Genomic DNA, 7,500 nt, shown 5'->3' with positions numbered 1-7,500 from the left:
GTTTTGTGACAAACTTCATATAGCTAAAACTGTAAAATTCTACTTCTTGTTACAAGTATGGTAGAACCATCACTTCTACCAACAAAATACTGCTTTGTAAGTAATCTTCCTGATGTATCCCAATTCCTTTGCATATCCAAAACCGCAGAACAACTTGAATGATGTAACAGAAACTATGGACTCTCTCTTTTCTAGCATTTTAAATACAGTTGCTCCTTTACGCTTAAGGAAGGTTAAGGAAAACAGTCTGACACCGTGGTGTAATGAGCACACTCGCACCCTAAAGAGAGCAGCCCGGAAAATGGAGCGCAGCTGGAGGAAAACAAAACTAGAAGTATTTCGCGTTGCTTGGAGGGAAAGTAACCTATCCTACAGAAAAGCATTAAAAACTGCTAAATCTGATTACTTTTCGTCCACTTTTAGAAGAAAACAAACAAACCCCAGGTATTTATTCAATACAGTGGCTAAATTAAAAAAAAAATAAAAACCATCAACGTGTTGACATTTCCCAACATCACAGCAGTAATGACTTTATGAACTACTTTACTTCTAAAGTCGATACTATTAAAGATAAAATTGTAACCATGCAGCCGTCAGCTACAGTATCACATCAGACAGTGCACTATAGATCCCCTGAGGAACAGTTCCACTCATTCTCTACTTTTGGTTATTTAGTTTTGTGTAAACTTGTTAAATCATCTAAACCAACAACATGTATGTTAGACCCTATTCCATCTAAACTCCTAAAAGAGGTGCTTCCAGAAGTCATAGATCCTCTTTGACTATTATTAATTCCTCATTGTTATTAGGATATGTCCCCCAAAACCTTCAAAACTGGCTGTTATTAAGCCTCTCATCAAAAAACCACAACTTGACCCCAAAGAACTAGTTAATTATAGACCGATCTCTCCATCTATGCTCGTAAAAGAATCTTTCTAGAAAAGGTAGTATCCTCACAATTATATTCCTTCTTAGAGAAAAATGGTATCTGTGAGGATTTCCAGTCAGGATTTAGACCGTATCATAGTACTGATACTGCTCTTATTAGAGTTACAAATGACCTGCTCTTATCATCTGATCGTGGTTGTATCTCTCTATTAGTGCTACTGGATCTTAGTGCTGCGTTCGACACTATTGACCAAAACATTCTTTTGCATAGACTAGAAACACTTTGTTGGGCATTAATGGAAGTGCATTAGCATGGTTTAAATCATACTTATATGACTGCCATCAATTCGTAGCAGTGAATGAAGAGGTATCATATCGATCACAAGTGCAGTATGGAGTACCTCAAGGCTCAGTACTAGGGCCGTTAGTCTTCACGCTTTACATGTTACCCTTGGGAGATATCATCAGGAAACGCGGTGTTAGCTTTCACTGTTATGCTGATGATACTCAGCTCTATATTTTTTCGCGGGCCCGGCGAAACATACCAATTTGAAAAACTAACGGAATGCATAGTCGATATAAAAAACTGGATGATGAGTAATTTCTTACTACTAAATTCTGAAAAAACAGAGGTGTTAATTATAGGGCCTAAAAACTCTGCATGCAATAACCTAGAACACTGTCTAAGACTTGCTGGCTGCTCTTTTAATGTATGTGTGGTAGCGTGAGGCTGTTTCTCTTTCATGAATCAGAGATGATGTGTTTGTGTTTTTTGAGTTCTAACTCTTTTGTTCTGATAAAGTCCTGTCGTTTGGATTGTGAATGAAAAGCCTCATATAACACTGATCCAAGTTCTTTGACTAAATCAGATGGGCTTCATTCAACTACTTTAAATCAGTTTTCCCTGTTCCAGTGTGTCTGTGTTTTATTTGCGCATCTAACTTATTGCCATATTTTGAATCTAATCTAATCTAATCTAATCTAATCTAATATTTTGATTTATAAATCATGTGACTGTATCATTCAATTATTAAGAAAGACTTCAGATCATAATACTGGGTTAGATTAACTAGACTAGAGTTTATTGATCATCTGATTCTGCAGGTCAGGAGTCTTCAGATCAGATCTTTCAGAGCTTCAGTTCATTCACAGGACGTTTAGCGCCGTGTTTGTGATGTTCCTGGATCTCACGGATGCCATAAAGTCAAATGTGTGAGAATCTGCCATTTATTTGTACTTTAAAATGGATAGTTCAGTCAAATATTATTTATAAAAGCACTAAAGAAGATATTGTGGAAAAACTGGAAACCGAACCCCATTGACTTTCACTGTATGGATGAAAACCACTGAGGCTTTTCTGAAAACACCTCACTTTGTGCTCCATAATAAAGAGAGTATACAGGTGTGAAGGACATAAGAGCGAGTTAATGAGGACAGAATGATCTTTTTTGTCTGAACAATCCTTTAACCAGCTGCCTAAGCACTGGGAAATCCAAAAATCATTTACAAATTACAAATGTTACACAATTAAAAGATCTGCACCGATGATTATTTATATTTTATACCCTATCCGGAATGCTGATTCCTTGACAGTTTTGAAGCGACAGTGACTTCATCCTAAACAAACAAACAAAAAAAAACATTTTGCTTCTCTTCACTTAATCTTCAGTCTTGCTTGTACTTATTTGAACAATGCTTGTAACTTGGTGTTACGAGCTCTTCCTGTGTCTGTTTGCCTCTTTAAGATGAATCACTTGATGTGTTTCCAAACTGTAAGTCGCTTTGGATAAAAGAATCGGCTAAATGAATAAATGTAAATAAGTGATGATGTGCAGGGTTTAGTGTCGTCACTGGTTTAATGACATTTAACTACTTTGTATCTGTTTTTCTGAGTTCCAGTGTGTTTGTGTCAGAGGAACATCTCTGGAGGAAGAGCCCAGGCATCTCCTGTTGCTGATGTAGCAGATGATGATTAAACAAACACTAGTGTTGATGATCTGCTCGTGAATCTGTCAGATCTTCTCCGGAGCTTCTGAACTGATGGAGGTCCTGCAGGGTATCGCTCTTGATCTTGGCCACTCGTCAGAGTCTCAGGGTCGTTTAAGGAGATGAAATATTGAACAGCTGATTAAAAGTCTAATATGATGTGGAGTGAAACTGGAAGCGTTCGTGCAGACAGATGTTCTCCCCGAGGCGCTCTCGAGCGTTCCTGCAGCTTCAGGGTTTGGTTTGAGGAATGTGTGATGGATCTCAGAAGTGCTGCTGGTATCTGAGATTCTTCGGATCAATCCAGTGAAAACACGGCTTTCGTTCGGACAAACACTGAAGGTTAGACGATCTCTGACATGAAGACGGAGGTATGCTGCTTTATTAATGAGGTTAATATCAGTGCAGCGTGTGATGGGAGAGAGTTTGGGTTTGTGCGGGTGTGAGGAGCTGGTAATGAGACGTCTGAACACATCAGCATCTCTGCGGCTCACAGCAGACGCTCATTACACTCGCGCTCCTAAACTGAACTCCTCAGACAGGCTGAGATGATTCAAACAGCTCCTGTACTACACTGAATTTGGATTTTACTGTATAGCTGCTTTGTTATTAGTACAGTGAAATATCTCAAAAACGTGGTATTACTGTAGTACCCTGTCAGAAGGCAGTGGTGTTCCTGTGGTATTTTATATCTGTGTAAAACTGAGGATTAATGACAAATGCATAAATGATCAGTGCGGCTGGAATTATATAATTTAGTCACACGTCAGTATAAAAGAAGGTGTGTGTGTGTTTGGCATCTGCAGTAAGTTTTGATGAGATGATCTCTGACACACACTCTTACACACACAGTTTTTGGTTTCAGTTTTAGTTGCTTTATTGTCATCACAAATATTTGTTTATTCATATTGCCAAAGCATTGCAGCGTTGCTATACTTTCTTTCTATCTCACACACACACAGACACACACACACACACACACACACACACACACACACACACACACACACACACACATTTAGAGCGTCACTAATGTGCTAATCTCTTCCAGGCCTGGGCAAGTTTTGAGTATCACTAAAACTGAATGCTCATGTGTTGGTAGTGTGTGATTCAGTGGTGTGTGTGTGTGTGTGTGTGTGTGAGAGAGAGAGAGAAAGAGAGAGAGAAAGAGAGAGAGAGAGTGTGTGTGTGTGTTAAGATGTGTTGGTGTGTGGTTGTTGGTAGTGGGGGTACAGGAATCAGTGGTGTGTGTGTGTGAGAGAGAGAGAGAAGAGAGAGAGAGAGTGTGTGTGTGTGTGTGTGTGTGTGTGTGTGTGTGTGTGTGTGTTGGTAGTGTGTGAATCAGTGTTGTGTGTGTGTGTTTGTGTGTGTGGGTGTGTGTGTGTGTGTGTGTTGGTAGTGTGTGAATCAGTGTTGTGTGTGTGTGTGTGTTGTTGTGTGTTTGTGTGTGTGTGTGTGTGTGTGTGTGTTGGTAGTGTGTGAATCACGTGTTGTGTGTGTGTGTGGTGTGTGTGTGTGTGTGTGTGTGTGTGTTGGTAGTGTGTGAATCAGTGTTGTGTGTGTGTGTGTGTGTGTGTGTTGGTAGTGTGTGAATCAGTGTTGTGTGTGTGTGTGTGTGTGTGTGTGTGTGTGTGTGTTGGGTAGTGTGGAATCAGTGATGTGTGTGTGGTGTGTGTTGTGTGTCGGGTAGTGTGTGAATCAGTGTTGTGTGTGTGTGTGTGTGTGGTGTGTGTGTGTGTGTGTGTGTGCTGTGTGGTGTGTGTGTGTGGTAGTGGTGAATCAGTGGGGTTGCCTGGCTTGTGTGTGTGTGTGTGTGTGAGAGAGAGAGAATGTGTTTGTGTGTGTGTGTGTGTGTGAGAGAGAGAGAGAGTGTTTGTGTGTTGTGTGTGTGTGTGTGTGTGGGTGTGTGTGTGTGTGTGTGTGTGTGTGTGTGTGTGTGTGTTGGTAGTGGGTGAATCTGTGGTATGTGTGTATGTGTGTGAGTCAGTATGTATTTGTTCTCAGTCGTTTAGTTGTGGGATGGTAATGAGGTCAGTGAAGCTCCACCCAGTGGGAGGAGTCAGTGAGACAGAAGAGTGAGACATCAGTCAGCTCTGGATCAGATGAGTCTGTCTCTCTCAGGAGCTCCTGCTTCATGCTCCTCAGTTTCTGTAAGACGTCTAGGAGACACCTGGAAACATCTCTGACTGACTGCTGCCTGTCCTCCCTCTCTCTCCCTCTCTCTCCGGAGTGGTTCCAGACAGCAGAGATTTCCTGCAGCGAGTGAATGGGTCCAGGATCAGATGATGTGGCTCCAGACTCTCCTGCTGCTCGGCCTTGTGGGATGCCTGCTGGACGCATGTTCTGGACATTCTTCTGATGATGAGATTTTCTGGAAGAAGTTCTTGAGTCGGAGACATTACCAGCGCGTCTCTGAGAAAAGAGCTGCTCCAACACCAGCCGCTGGGAAGGTGCCCAAAACCAGGTCAGCTGCTTCCAAACCAGCCGGCGGATCTGATTCAGCGTTAGGTAACGTCTGAACATGACACACACACACACACACACACACACACACACACACTAAGACTACAGTTGAGATGTGAAGTGTGCTCCTGTGGAGGTTCCTCTGGAGTGAGTGTCTGGAAGTTTGTGTGTGTTTCACTGATTCTGAACCCTCAAACATTATTATTTTCTTCACATCATGAGTGGAGCATCCATGGAGCTGATGCAGCGGTGCTGGACCGCTGGAGGAAGGTCAGAGGTCAGCAGAGGTTGTGTTTGGCTGGAATGACGAATGAGATCTGCTGATTCACTCAGAACTCACGTCTGCACATCATCAGCAGATGTTGTTGTCGGAAGCATTTTTCCTTGGTTTTTAAGGTTAAATTAGTCTATTTATTTTGCTTTTCTTACTGCACACAATCATAGGGTTAGATGAATTTTATTATTTCCATTTAACATCATTTTCCCCTCCTGTCGGTGATGCACTGCACAAATGATTTATCTTTTTCTTGTGTTCTAGAACAAATATCTAAACATTCTTAAATCAAGATACATTTACTTGAGATGCAGAATGTCTGATGTAATGATATGATTTCAGAGAAATGATCATAATTAAGTTTCTGCTTAAAACAAGATCAAATATCATCTGGTGGGCTCAGAAAAAATAAACTTTTCATTGGCAGATATTCTTCTTATTCTTTGATAATTTGTTCTGGAATAATAAGCACACTTAAGAAGAAGTGCCTCAGAACAAGCACACATTCTGCAAACATCACGTCAGCATGAGAGTAAAGTTACTGTCTTTAACTCTGCAGCACGAGCGCATGCGTGTCAGACATCTGAATCAAACCTGTGTTCAGATACAGTTACAGAAGGTGCAGGTAATGTGTTCAGACCTTCTGAAGGAGATGTTTGTCTGTGTGTGTGTGTGTGTGTGTGTGTGTGTCTGTGTGTGTGTGTGTGTGTGTGTGTGTGTGTGTGTGTCTGTGTGTGTGTGTCTGTGTGTCTGAAGAGCTCCAGTGATGATCTCAGGAATACTGTGGCACTTCTGAAGGCTGGCAGTGCTCTGAGAAAGCGAGTGTTTCCATATGAGATGTAGGTTTGTCCCGGCGTGACCTCTGATGAAAGCCATCAGCTGCTCTTCTGCTCCACACATTGGCTCTGGCGAACGCAGCTGAACTTTATGGCAGTTCACAGGCCACCGAACACACGTCTTTCATCCACCAGCGCTTGTTCTGTTCCTTTTTGTCCTCCCTTACCTGTTCATCTCTGGATACAGCTCAACCTGTTTGTGTCTCATTCGCAGTGAAAAGTGGAAGCAAAAATAGTGAGAAGAACAAGAAAGCAGTGAAAGGCAGCAGTGACGTGGACGGTCTGATCTCTGAGCGCAGCGGAGTCAGTGATTACTGAATATGATTTGTGTGAAATCATCTGTGTGTAAAATATGATTTGGAATTGGGTCGGTAAAGTAAGAACTGTGAGATAAGCAGATAAGATTAAACCGTACACTGAGATAAACTAATGTTTGTGAACACACGTCATCTGTCTGGATTGATCAGAGGCTTCAGTATATGACAGAACTTCTGGGCAGTGCTGTATCTGAAGCACCAATCCAGTGCAAACATCTGTGATGTGAAGATGCTTTGTGTGTGTGTGTGTTTAGTAACAGTAAGGGCTGTGTTTGATTCCCCTCCTGAGAGTCTTCAGAGCTGCAGATGTGTGTCGTAATGAGAAGATGAGCATGTTCTCCTCCCTGCAGTGGTTTTTATTCAAACTCGAGATTCAGATCTCCGGAGAGACATTATGAGCACATGTGACACAGAGACAGAGAGTTTGTGAGTGTTCTTGTGTTGATTCTGGATTCAGAACGGTTGTGACCTCATGTTTATTAGAGCCTGACCGATGTGGGTTTTTGGGGTCTGATGCCGATATTAGGGAGTAAAAAAAGTCTGATATCGATATATATGAACACCAATATTCTTTGTGTATATTATAGTACTGTACCAGCACTAGTCAGTTTGTGTGGAAGCGTCTCTCTCTTGATGGTTTAGTCTGAAATGGTTTTCCAGTCAGGTTAGTGGTTCATGTTTGTTTTACCCAGAGATTGGAGATCTGTGGCCCCAATTCAATGGCTGTAAATCTCTG

At 41.7% G+C, this 7,500-nt stretch overlaps 1 protein-coding gene across 1 annotated transcript in view; it reads left to right on the top strand.

Annotated features, from left to right (window-relative positions):
- LOC109084573 (gremlin-2-like) overlaps positions 1 to 7,500 on the top strand; it is a 292,543-nt gene that overhangs the window by 172,704 nt on the left and 112,339 nt on the right. The gene's annotated exons all lie outside the window — the stretch shown is intronic.

The sequence above is a fragment of the Cyprinus carpio genome, chromosome B12 (assembly GCF_018340385.1).
Source record: "Cyprinus carpio isolate SPL01 chromosome B12, ASM1834038v1, whole genome shotgun sequence".
Lineage (NCBI taxonomy): Eukaryota > Metazoa > Chordata > Actinopteri > Cypriniformes > Cyprinidae > Cyprinus > Cyprinus carpio.
The sequence above is the reverse complement of the archived record's forward strand: the minus strand, read 5'-3'. Positions and strand labels throughout refer to the sequence as shown.